At 61.5% G+C, this 12,218-nt stretch overlaps 1 protein-coding gene across 2 annotated transcripts in view; it reads left to right on the forward strand.

The window, feature by feature from the left end:
* The window catches only part of ZC3H3 (zinc finger CCCH-type containing 3), a 63,307-nt gene that overhangs the window by 31,739 nt on the left and 19,350 nt on the right, over positions 1 to 12,218 (forward strand). The window lies entirely within an intron of this gene.

Consider the following 12,218-nt stretch of genomic DNA (forward strand, 5'->3'; position numbering starts at 1 on the left):
ATAACTTTATTCTCACCTACACAGAGGCACAGAAGAGTTGCAATAATGGTGCGTGGAACCACAGTGTGTTCTTTGCCTGGGCACCCCGATTCTGTGCACCCCACTCCATCTGCTGCGCCGTCCCCTCTGCTCCTCTGTGGGGACGTGAGCCTGGGCGCCCTTGACCAGGGCTCCAGAGACAACACCATGCACGAGGAGACGCAGCTCGCCCTTCGGCAGGAGCCCTATAGGTCCCTCGGGGTGTTGGTTGTGCCCGGCCGTGTGAGCGGCCTGTCCCTGCTGGGCCTCCTGCCCCGGGGGTCCTGCAGGGAGCTGCCGCCCCTCCTCCCCACCACCCTGTATGTCCTCCTCGCGTGCACTCGAGGTCCTCACTTGACAGACTGTGAGCTGTTACCGTTTGCTCCGTTCTAACCGTCCATTTGCTGCCGCTCTGGTCTGTGGAGGCCCCTCTGGGCTGCCCCGGCTCCCTCCACGTGGCACCGCCCCTCACTGAGCCTACTTCACCCACACAGCAGAAGCTTCCAGGCTCACCTGGGACTTTCTCTCTGCAGGCCTGACTCCTGGGAGCCCAGTAGCTCCTGGCGGTTCTCAGCCGTGGGGGGTCTCTCAACAGTGCTGACGGGTGATGGGAGCGTGTCGAGGGGTCTGGGCAGGGGTGTGCTTCCTTCTCGCAGGCCTTCCTGGGTTCTCATCACGGCGTGCTCTCAACGTGTGTGGCTCTCTGGTGCTTTAACCTGCAGTCTCCTGGTCACCAGGGGCGTTGGACACTTAGGCACAGATGCTGGAGGCTCTTCCTGTCCCCTGTGTCTTTCGTGCTCATGGCCCGTGTCCGTTTTTAATGGCTGGTTTGTCTTCTGCTCCTGAGCCACGGGACCCATCCACTTGTGTAGGGCTCTGTGTCCAGCTTTTCCCACCTTGGAGCCTGGGGTGGGTCCACCAGGGCTCTCGGCCCGCTGGGGGCTTGTTCCACCAGCCTTGGCCCCCGTTCAGCGTGAGGTCGCATACCCCTCCCCAGGGGCTCTTGCCTGGCCTGGCGGCGCTCTGCGGCATTGCCTGCTTCTCTCAGCGCCTTTGTACTGGAGCCTGGCCTCCGCCCTCGCCACAGACGGCTGTGTGCTCTGAGAACAGACTCCCCTGCGCCCGCGGGAGCCGCTGAGAGCACGCGAGGTGGGATTTGAAGAGAGAGGAAAGAAATCAGAGCAGGAAGTTCAGCCTGCAGGTGACGGCAGGGGCGCGGAGGGGTTGCGAGACCAGAGCTCTTGGTGCTGAGCTTCGGAGGGGTTGGGGTGCCTTCTCTGGGCCTTCTTGGGGACTTGGTGGGACTGGCAGGGGTCAGGGCGGGCCCTGGGGTGACCCCATCCCCTCCTCTCCTGCCTCCCACCCGCCTGCCTCCCTGCATGATGCTGAAGCAGGTCTCCTCTGGCAGGTTTTTTAGGATTTTATTTTATGAGAACAGGCGGTTACGGCTCCCTGAGTGCTGTAAAAGTTAATGTGATGGCCTCCCCGTGCCTGTGCTCATTTTTATAATTTTTTATTTTATGAAACAGGACAGAGAGCTTAGTGACTTATTACTATTCATTTCGTTTCAATGCAGTAAATATTGATTCAGTTGGGGGTTTTCAATTTAAACCGCTTGGCGATTATATAAAATATTACTGGCCTCTGAAATTATGCTTACCGATCCCTTTGGCTGCTCATTAAGGAAGGAGTGCAGTTGTGGGTCCCTTTGCCTCCATCATTCTAATAGATGGTCTGAGGTGCGTTTCTGCACGGGAGGTGCCACGGAAACTGCTGGCGGGGGCCTGACAGCAAGGATGCAACTCTTAATTTGGAAGTCGCTTCAGAGCGAGCCTAGGTGGTTTATTCATTTCTTTGAGTCTAGCAGGCCTTTCGGCTGTCAGCAGCCCTGAGGCCTGAAGCCTGCCTGCCTCCTTGGTCGGATTTGGGAGGGCCTGGGGCCTTGGCTCCTCGCCCCCTTGGTAGTTTCGGGGAGGTGAGGGAGGCCAGCCTTGCCAGGCCACAGCTGCCCCTGTGTGCACAGGGGCTGGGGCACCTTGGGGTGCCCGCTCTCCCTCCAGAACCTGCTCCAGAGGGGCCTTGCTTGGCCTTGTTAGAGCCCAGTCTCTGGCTGGCAGGCCAGGCCTGGGACACAGGACCCTCAGGGGCCCAGGACGGCCGCCGTCTTCCCTCTTCTGTCCGCGCTCTGTCAGCGTGCCACCCTGGGTGGGCTGGCACGTGGAGCCCCCGCCCAGGGCTGCCCTGGCTTCAGACCAGCTGGTCATCTGGGCCCGGTCTGTCTCCATCCTCCCCAGCATAGGCAGCTCCAGGGTGGGCTGTGTGAGGTCGGGGGCAACGGCCAGCACTGCCGGGGCCCAGCACCGAGGAGAGGATGTGCTCGGCGGGGCCACCGGTGCCACGCAGCCCCTGGGCAGGGGCGAAGCTGGGCCGTCCTCCTTGGCCAGCTCTGGGCAGACACTGACGGGCGTGCAGGCGCCTGTGTGGGGCTCCGTCCAAGCCTCTGGTCCACCCTCCTCGGCGTCCACACAGCGCTGTGACAGTCATCCCTGAGGCAGCTCCGTGCCCCCTTCCTCCTTGGCTGTGGGGCTCCTGGTGTGGGCCCGGGTCACGGGCATTGTCGCCACAGTGTTTGTGGCTAGACTTCATGACAGATGGCACCTGGGTTCCATCTGTGGACAGTGTGGGAAGTGGCACACACCGGACTCCCCTTTTCTGCATCTCAGACTGGAGCTGCTGGCACACGGCGCTGGGCCCTTCCCTCTCCAGGCCTACCGCGAGCTGGCCAGGAGCCCGTGGGCCAGGGCGTCTCCCTGGGCCAGTGTCCCTGAGGCCATGCCAGTTGGCAGGAGCTGCCGTGGAGGGCTGGTCGGGCATGGCAGTCCCTGGGGTGGCCCGTGTTCTGCCCCCCACCCACGCTCTGCCACAGGCCCCTGTGGGACGGTCTCTGCCATCTGCAGCCCCCCGGTTGCCCGCCTGCCCTGCTGGTCTCTCGTCTGTGTGTGACTCACAGGCCCTCTAGTCTTTGGCCTTCTTTCTTCAGTCTCTCTGTCCTGCTTTTCTGTCGCTGCCTCCTCACGTCGGTGGCTTTCTCGCTTTCTGTCCCTTTTCTCCATGCACGGTCATGTGCACCCCTCCCTCTGTCCTGCCCCCTGGCACCTTGGCTGCGTGCGGGTGCCCGGAGCAGGGAGGCGAGGAGGCTGCCCACGTTCCTGGCCCCTCTGCAGTGACTCTCGAGCCTCCCTTGCACAGCCTGGTGGGGCAGCGCTGCCCCAGGCCACTCTCGTTCTTGCCGCACACGAACCCCCCGCCTGGCCCCCACCCCGCGTGGATCCAGGCCATCCACAGCGCACTGCGTCTCGATTGTGCCCACCCACCCCCCACCGCGTGGACCCAGGCCGTTCACAGCGCACTGCGTCTCCATCACGGACGTGCAGCTGGTGTCTCTGCTTTTCGGGAGCCGGCTCAAGCGTCCAGGGCCTGCCCGGCAGCCTTCAGACCAGCATTAGAAAAGAGTCAGGCAGGTGACGCGTCACCCAGGCCAGCCCTGCAGGGCCCCGTGTGACTGGCCACTGTGTGGCCGCCCCACGTGCTTGGCGACACACCTCACGGAGACACTGGTGCACAGGCCAGAGTGCTTCAGAGTAAACCTAGAGGGAGCCCCTGCGTCCGCCCGAGGGAAGCTTTGCTCTGCAGGCAGCGGGACTGTCAGGACGCTGGCAGGGTCCCTCGAGACCCTCCCCGTGGAGCCCCGCGGGGCTTCCCTAGCTGTGCCCAGGCCCCAGCCACACCTTGCACCAGGCCCTTGTGTGTCTGTGTCGGTGCCCCCAGGGGTCCCTGGGGATGAGGAGCAGGGAAGCTGAAAATACTGCTCCTGACAGCAAGAAATAAAATGTCCTTGTCACCCAGCGGTTCCTGGGTGCCTTACACAATCAAACATCGTTTTAAACACCACTTTTATCTTGGTTTTAGAGGTGGTAGTAAAGTAGTGTTCAGATAATCAATACCACATTTAACTCTTTGCATATATCAACCTCCAGCTTGGTCGTACCCCAAAACACAGTTCCCCTCTCAGGGCCGGGCCAGGGCCTCTGGAGATGGGTGAGGGAAGGCGCTGTTCTAGGGGTTCCCCTGAACAAGAAAATGGGCTCCCTGCGTTGGCTGTGGGGTGTGGGGGCTCACCGTGCTGCGGACCATGCCCTAAAGGCCCTGCTGGGCCTCAGGCCACCTGGCTCCTACCTGTCCCCAAGGTCCCACGTGTGGCTCTCAGGCGCTCTGGGCAGGCACCTCCCAGTGGGCACAGGCACCCTCGGGTGGGCTGCGCACGTGCTCCCCCTGCCAGAGCTCCAGTTAACCTCCCTCTCCCCTCCTGTGCTTGCCCGCCCCCACCACCATGTGCCCTGCGGGTCCTCAGAGGGGGGTCTTTGGTAACCCCTCAGCCACCCCTTGCCATTTAGGGCTCCACCCAGCATCTGCTGAGCCAGACACCCATCAGCGCTTGCTCCAGGTGGGAGGGGCTGAGGGTGCAGAGTCTCTGTGTGTTGGGACAGGTCCAGCGACTGCTGCCCTCCCCCACCCACCCGCGGTCCCTGCAGGAGGGTCCCTGACCCCAGCTGCTGCGAGCCTGATGGGCAGCCTGCCTCCTGGAGTCAGGGCAGCCGGCGAGCGAGCCGGTTTCTTTTTCTCTGACTTTCCTCGAAGTCAGCAAGGTTTCTGTGGCTGCCCCGCCCACTCCCCAGAGTAAGGAGCCCCGGTTTAATTTGCGGTTAGATGTCTGTTAAGATTGCGTCCACTTCCCAAGTCAGCACTTAATTGGCAAGGCGCTTGATTTAACAGCGTGGGAGCCTCCACCGGAAAAATGGCTTGAATAAATCACCGCCTGACGCCAGAAAATAGATATAATCTCAGCATTAACTACATTAATAGTAGCAGGAGCCGAATTAAGAAAGCCATAAAGCATAGGCGGGGGAGCATAAATTATGGCCGGGGCTCTGTCCCTCGGCAGAGCTCCTCTGGGGGTGGGGCGGGGCGGGGGGTGTGGCTGCTCCCGGCCCCGCCCGCCTGCCTGGTAGGGGCCCGGTGGGTGTGTCTGGGGCGGGGTTTGCTTTGGGGCGCGGCCTGCCGGCTGCAGCGCCCCACCTTGCTGGGCTCGGGTCCTGGAAGGGTGGGCTTCGCCCCCTACCCTCCAGGGCTCCCTACAGCCCGCCCCTCGCCCTAGTGGGGGTCGTGGGGGCCGAGTGCTTTGCACCTGGACGGTCATCCGCCGTTAGGTGCCCCAGGTGCTGGCAAGGACTCTGCCGTGTGAGACCCTGCGCGGACTGCACTGCCGCCACCTCCCGCTCCCGCAGAAGGCTTCGCCCAGGGTTCTGCCTCCCCGGGAAGCCTTCCGGAGGCCTCCCGGGGCTGGGGCTGGCGGTGGAGGTGGATGCGGCCTGAACCGCAGCCTCCTCGGGTGATGGATACTGGACTGTAGCCGCGAGGCCGGTCTCCCCGACGGCTGCCCTAGTCTGCACTTGTGCCGCAGCAGAGGGCTGTCCTGCTCGGCGGCGGCCTTCTGTCCGCCTCGCTGAGGTTGGCCCGTCCAGGTCGGGCCTCGGCCCCTGGGCTGTAGGGAGAGTCGGGGGCGCACCTTCTGCCGCGCTGGTGTGCGTCTTCTGTCCTTCCAGGTGTTAGCTGCCCCTGCCAGAAACTTTGCCTGTGCTCTAGAAGAGATTGCGATCCAGTGTTCATTCAGACTTTGGTGGGTTTTCCTTGCTGCCACACCACGTGGCCTGTGGGATCACAGTTCCCCCAGCAGGAACACCCGCCACGGTGGTGAAAGAGCCAGACCGCTAGACCCACCAGGGAACTCCTTTAATGTCAATTGTGTTCATGCTCTTTGTTAAGTTCAGCGTTTTTTTTGTGCACTGTTCATTTGCCTCTAGCCTGTTTCTTATGGGTTTTCAGGAATCTAAATATTTGGGGGTGGGGCACCCTTTTGGCAGACTACACATTTTTCCTCAATTTCTGTTTTGCCTTTTGTTTTGTGAGGATTTTTAATGGAACTTTTACGTTTTCTGTGTTCTTAGATCTGTCGGTCTCTTAAGACTTGGTATAACACACTGATTTGCTTAGAACCGCTCTCCTTGTCCCGTGATTCATGAGCTCGGTTATTCTCTTCTGGTGCTGCACTTTCTAGTTTTACAGTTAAAACTGTAATCTACCTGGAATTTATTTGGAGACTTGGTGTGAGATTAAAGGTCAAATTTAATTTTGTTTAACGCTTATCTGGTTGTCTTTGGAACATTTATTAAACATTCAGGCTTTTTCCCATTCTTTAAAAATGTCACCTTTATTATATAAAATCTTGTTCCTGAACTTGGTCTTCTGAACAGACCTTCAATTTCCGTAGCCAAAACATGTGGTTTGTTTGTGTTTTCAGTGGTCAGTTCTGTGGATTTTTATCTTGTGTACCTACCACAGGGTGTGCCCATTACCTACCCCCTGACGTTACCTACCCCCTTCAGGGTGCTCCCCCCACGCGTCCCCACCTACCCTGTGGTCCCTCTTCTATGTCTGGAAAAACTCTGTCTCAAAACTCTTGAACTTCATATAAGTAGGTTCGTATAATAGGTGCTGTTTTGTGTAATTCCTTTTGCTTACCATTTGTTATCCAAACAGACTCATAGACTGAAGTCTGAATCCCAGTGTGGCTTTTTGGAGGTGAGAGGTGATTAAGGCTGAATGAGGTCATTAGGGTGGGGCCCTCATCTGATAGAATTGGTGTCTTTATTTGAGGAGGAAGAGATGACAGGGCCTGCTCTCCAGTCACCCTGGGGAGAGGCCTTGTGAGCGCCTGGAGGCCCTCTGCAGGCGCCTTGATCCGGGCTGCCGGCCTCCAGGACTGTGGGGAGAAGGGATGATCTACAGCAGCCCGAGCCAGCGTGTCCTGCTCCTCTACAGGTGCCTTGATCTGGGCTGCCGGCCTCCGGGACTGTGGGGAGACAGGGTGATCTACAGCAGCCTGAGCCAGCTTGTCCTGCTCCTCTGCAGGCACCTTGATCCGGGCTGCCGGCCTCCAGGACTGTGGGGAGACGGGGTGATCTACAGCAGCCTCAGCCAGCTTGTCCTGCTCCTCCCCAGGTGTGCCCACGCTGCTCTTGCTGTGCCCTTAGTGGTCGTCTGGGGGCTACTTGTCTCCGCTGCTCTGTCCTGTGGGGCATGCTGCCGAGTGACGAGGGGTGCCCCCTCTCCCCACCGTGGAGCTGGAGCCTTGGTGGGCAGGCAGATGCCAGGCGGCGGGTAGCTGGGGAGGAGGCTGCACACACGAGGCAGTGTGCAGTGCCCTGTGCAGTCTTTCACCCACATTTGTCTTAGTGGGTCTTTTATTGATTTGCTAGCACTCTTTACATATTACGGCTACATTCCTGTGTCAGCGGTCTTCTCACAGTGCGGCGCTTGCCATCAGCGCTGTCTGGTTCATCAGTCTTCTTTTATGAGTGTCCTGTTTGAGAAATATTTGCCAAGGTCACATTTTCTTCTAGAAGCTTGGCTATTTCAGTGTTAATATTATATTAAGTCTGTGATCCCTTATAAGTTAACTTTTACTTGTGGTCTGAGGTGGGGGGTCAAGATTCCTTGGTCTCCTTACAGCAAAACGTTTACTGAGCCTACCCCCACCCCACCCCTAGAAGTGCAGAGCCAGAGTCTGTGCTCTTGCTGGGCTGTGTGTCCTTACCACCCCTGCCTGTTTGGCCTGTGTATTCCTCAGGTCAGCCATAGGAACACTGGCTCAGTTTTGGCCTTTCCCAGTGGACACCTGCCACAGCATTGCCTGCAGTGCTTGTTCAGCTTTTCCTGGTGGTCTAGCTCGTCCCACTGGTGGCCTGGCGGCTTCGATGGGCGTGCTTCACTTGTAGTTGGCTCCCTGCTCACCCTCTGACCCGCAGGAGCTTTTATGCTGAGCTCAGGGGCTTGTCCCTGGGGTCTGCACGCCCACCACGGCTTCTCCCGGGAGCTGTGCTGTGCTCACACGATTCTGAGAGGAGCCCTCCTGCTGGGGCCTATGGGGCGGGTCGCCTGCTCCCCCCATCTCCCCTCTTCCCGAGTATCTTTAGGTAGCCATGACATGAGGGTCCCTGATGGCCGGGGCTTGTGGCGTCTGGGGGTGTTGTGATGTTTCCACTATGTCACGTGTCCCTGGCTTGGGCCGCCCTCCAGTGTCTCTCAGCTCGGCCATGTCCAGGTACTGGGGCCCCTTCATGACATGCATGCAAGCGTGAGTGTCCTAGGGCTCCCCAGAGGGGCACGGGCAACTGGTGTGAGATCCAGAGGTGAAGAGGGGCTGCAGCTGCAGGGACAGGGAGGCTCGAGCGAGGCGGACAGTGGCCCTAGGTCCTAGGGCCGGTGACGGGCCTGCGTGGTGGCAGGGGGAGCTGGAGAGACAGCGTGGGGTCCAGGGCCAGTGCCCTCCCACCCTGCGCGGGGCTCAGCGAGGGACAGGCTATGAGTGGAGTCCTGGGAAGGGCCGGCTCTAGTGTGCGGAGAGCCGAGTGCCGGCCAGCAGCGCTTCCAAGGAGGGTGAGGGCAGAGACCCCAAGCGAGATCACCAGGCAGGATGTGATGCGAGGCCTTGCGAAGGCGTGCAGCCCTCTGCTGCCAGAGGCCAGGCAGCCAGGCTTTTGATCGGGGCCTCGGTGAGACCTGTCCTGCCGAGAGGACAGCAACTGGCGGCAGCTGCCGGGCTCTTGGGGGTGTGGTAGTGGGGTGCACTCTGGGCTGGCCCCCACGCCCCTGGTGATGGGGTTTGAGCCACAGACACCAGGGCACAGAGGAGGGGTTGTGGTGAGGGGGCTGTGTGGGCAGCGGGGCTGACGGGCAGGCCCACAGTGGAGGAGGGAGCCCCAGGAGGTGCCCCCCGGGGTGTTCTCTAGGAGCCAGTGAGCCAGGTGGGGCCTCGACTTCCTGAGTTCCTCCCAGAGGACTCGGGGCGCAGGTTCTGCTACCCCAGCTTCCTTCCCTCCCCTCTTGCCCGTGTTGGGAGAGGACAGGGATGGGCGGACTGGACTTCACATGCACAGCGGGCTGGGGCTGGGGTGTTGGTGGGCCAGAGAGAGAGAAGGATGCCCGGAGCGAGGGGCGGTGGAGGGGTGGCAGTGGAGGGGCGGCTGCGGCGGGGCCAGGCCCTCCCCACCCTCGCCAGTGTCAGGCCCAGGGCCTGAGCGACAGCCCAGCCTGTAGGATGACACTGGGGAGCAAGGATCGGGGCAGCTGAGCTGGCCGACCCTGGACCCCGGGCCTGTGCCCAGCACGCTGAGCTCTGCACTCGGAGGGGGCCACTAAGGCCCAGTGATACCTGCTTTTTGTAGCTAACACGCAAAACACCAATGTCTTCAGCTAAAATGGATTTTTAAAAGTGTCATTTTATGGAGAATTTTACTTTCTATCTTGTTGTTTATTAGGCTCTTAAAGGGAAAGCTTGTAATGCATCCATTGATCGCAGCACCGATTGAATAGATGAGAGCTCATAAAACAGCCCCGCTTCTTAGGCAGCCGCCGCGCTCACGCTGGGGGCAATTAGTGCCCCCCACCTCCAGTGTCGCTGGCCAGGGCACCCCCGAGTCACTTCTGCTCGGGGCTGGGGAGAGACGGGGCTGCGGTCCCTGGGGAAGAAGCAGGGCCCTCAGGTGTGTCCCGCACCCCCACACCCAGTTCCCCCCCCAGCGCTCAGTCTGCGCCCTGGCCCACCAGCCCTCTCGGGGCCGTCCTTGCTGTGACCCACCAGGGTCCTCAGGCCTCAGCTCCCACCCAGGCCGCAGCCCCCAGCCACTGTGACCAGGTGCGTCCTGGGAAGCCCAGCCATCACCTCGGCCCTGCCGCAAGGTGGCCAGAGCTCGGCGGGCAGGTGGGCACACTCGGGAGGAGGGTCTTAGAAGGCCAGATGGCCCCAGTCGCCCTGAGACCCGCACCGTCCATCCGTCTGTCCACTGAGTTCCTGGCCCTCCTGCCCCACCACCCCACCTGGGCCCTTGTCCCCAGCATGTTCCGTCAGCACCTGTGGGACTGGCTGCCTGTGTGCCGGCCGGCCCAGCCTGTGGGGCGCCGGGCGTCAGCGTTTCCGCGGAAAGCCCGCTTAAGCAGTTTGCAGCCGTCACGGTGGCGGCGCCAAACCTGACCTACTTGGGATTCGCTGCGCGGCCGTGCGGCGCCCTTCTGCTGACGGCGCACTCCTCGCTTGCTCAAGCTGTGTGGAACCCGCTCCACGTCCTGAAAACTGCTTCCCCGCTTGTTTTCTCTGCTCCCTGCAGGCTGCCCACCTCCTGGCCCGCCACGCTGAACCAAAGGCCTCTCCTGGTGTGGGTGCCCACACGTCCCAGCTCCCGCCCACTGAGGCCGCCCCACGTTTCTCTTACTGGCCCCCTGGCAGACCCCAGGGTGGGAGACTCTGGTGGTCCCCAAGCCTCCCTCCTGGTGTGCGCTCACCCTGCACGAGTCCCTGGAGCCCCACTCGCCAGCACAGCCCTGTCCCAGGTGCTTGCTCCCAGGTGTGACTGGGCCCTGTATAGGGTCAGGGGAGGCTTCCCAAGGCCCCGACATCCGAGCTTGGGCTCAGGGCAGGACTCAGGTGACGGCAGAGGCCCAGCACGTGCACAGGCCCTGCGCAGGGGTGATCAGCAGGTGGTGGGGCAGTGGTGGGTCCTACAGCAGAGCAGGGAGTGCTGCCAGCGGGGCCGGGGTGACGGGAGAGGAGCTGACGGGACGGTGCGGCGGGGACCCCGCCAGGGAGCGGCAGTGAAGGCAGGGCCCCAGACTGCCTTTGGGGTGAGAGAGGAGGCCGGCTCAGGGAGGCAGGGTCCTCGGTGACTGGGGTCTCCAGGAGGAGGCAGGGGACACAGACTGTGGGTACTGGGAAGAACGTGCCAGCAAGACCCCTCTGTGCTGAGAGGCCTTCCTGTGCGAAAGCAGCCCTTAGTTCCACCAGCAGCTCCCTGTCCAGGTGTGGGCCCCTTGGCCTGGCCCTGGCCCTGTCCCCAGGGGCTCCCCACCCTCTCTGGGTGCACAGGACCCACCCTTGCCAGGCTGCCTTAGGACTGGGTGCTGAGAGGCCATGGCATCCTCAGCACTGGGTTTGCTGGAGCCGGGCTCCTTCAGCTCCCGTGTGCTCCTGCGGTCCTGGCCGGGCAGTGGCAGCCAAGGCAGTATATGTGTCAAGGCCGGAGGTAGGCACAGCTCCAGGACAGAGCTTGTCCTGCCCTGGGCATCCTGGAGGCTGGGGCCGCTTCCAGAGTCTCCAGGGCCAGGCCGGCTTTCTGCCCCTCACCTCCCTGCACGCTCAGAGGGAGCCACTCTGCGCCTTCAGGCGACACAGCCCCACAGGCTGCCTGTCGCCAGCCCGGGGCCTGGGGTGCACTCACTGTGCATCAGGTCCTGTCAGTGGGCGGGCGAGCTACGTGTGCACGCGTTTTTGGGAGCCCGTCTGCCTGCGGTTCTTTGGGTGCACACCTGTGCCCCAGGCTGCCAGGCCACTAGCAAGGATGCCTGGGTGGGCCCATCTCAGCCGTGCAGCTCGAGAAGTAGACTGCGACAGGCGCCCTGCACGCATTACTGGGCCTGCACCAACCTGCTTGGGCAGTGGCCAGGGAGCGTGCAGGGAGCCCAGGGGGACTCTGGCAGAGTGGGCTCGGCGCTGCTGGGGGGGGGTTGCCCTGCAGGGTGGGCTCGGCACTGCTTGGTGGGGGGGCCTGCAGACCCAGCAGAGGACATACCACAGTCATCCTGGCTCTTGGGAGAGCCTTCCTGTCCTGCCCAGACTGATGTCCTGGCTCTCAGGGTCCTGCTTCCCTGGGACTGTCCTCTTGCTTCCTGGGCACAGCAGCTGAGGGGGCCTTGGAGGGCAGAGCCCCTGGGAGCTCCTGGACAGCCTCGGGCCTGGAACATTTCAGCTGCTCCCTGGGCAGTGGACACGTGGATCGCTTTTCTTTTTAAACCTACTTTTGTGGTGTGTGTGTCTTTCTCCCCATTACCAGCTCTCTTCATTTAAAATGTTATCTCCCCCCACCCTGTCCTTTGTGGCCCCCCGGGGGGGCGCCCAGGAGAAGCCCAGCCCTCACCCCAGTGTAGTCAAGGTTATGGTGATAAATCCTGGGGCATTGTCACTTCTATTCGGAGTAAATTGGCTGGCCGCTTTCGGGCTGAAGGAAAGATAATTTGCTGTAGTATTTCAA

The sequence above is a fragment of the Bos taurus genome, chromosome 14, assembly GCF_002263795.3.
Source record: "Bos taurus isolate L1 Dominette 01449 registration number 42190680 breed Hereford chromosome 14, ARS-UCD2.0, whole genome shotgun sequence".
NCBI lineage: Eukaryota > Metazoa > Chordata > Mammalia > Artiodactyla > Bovidae > Bos > Bos taurus.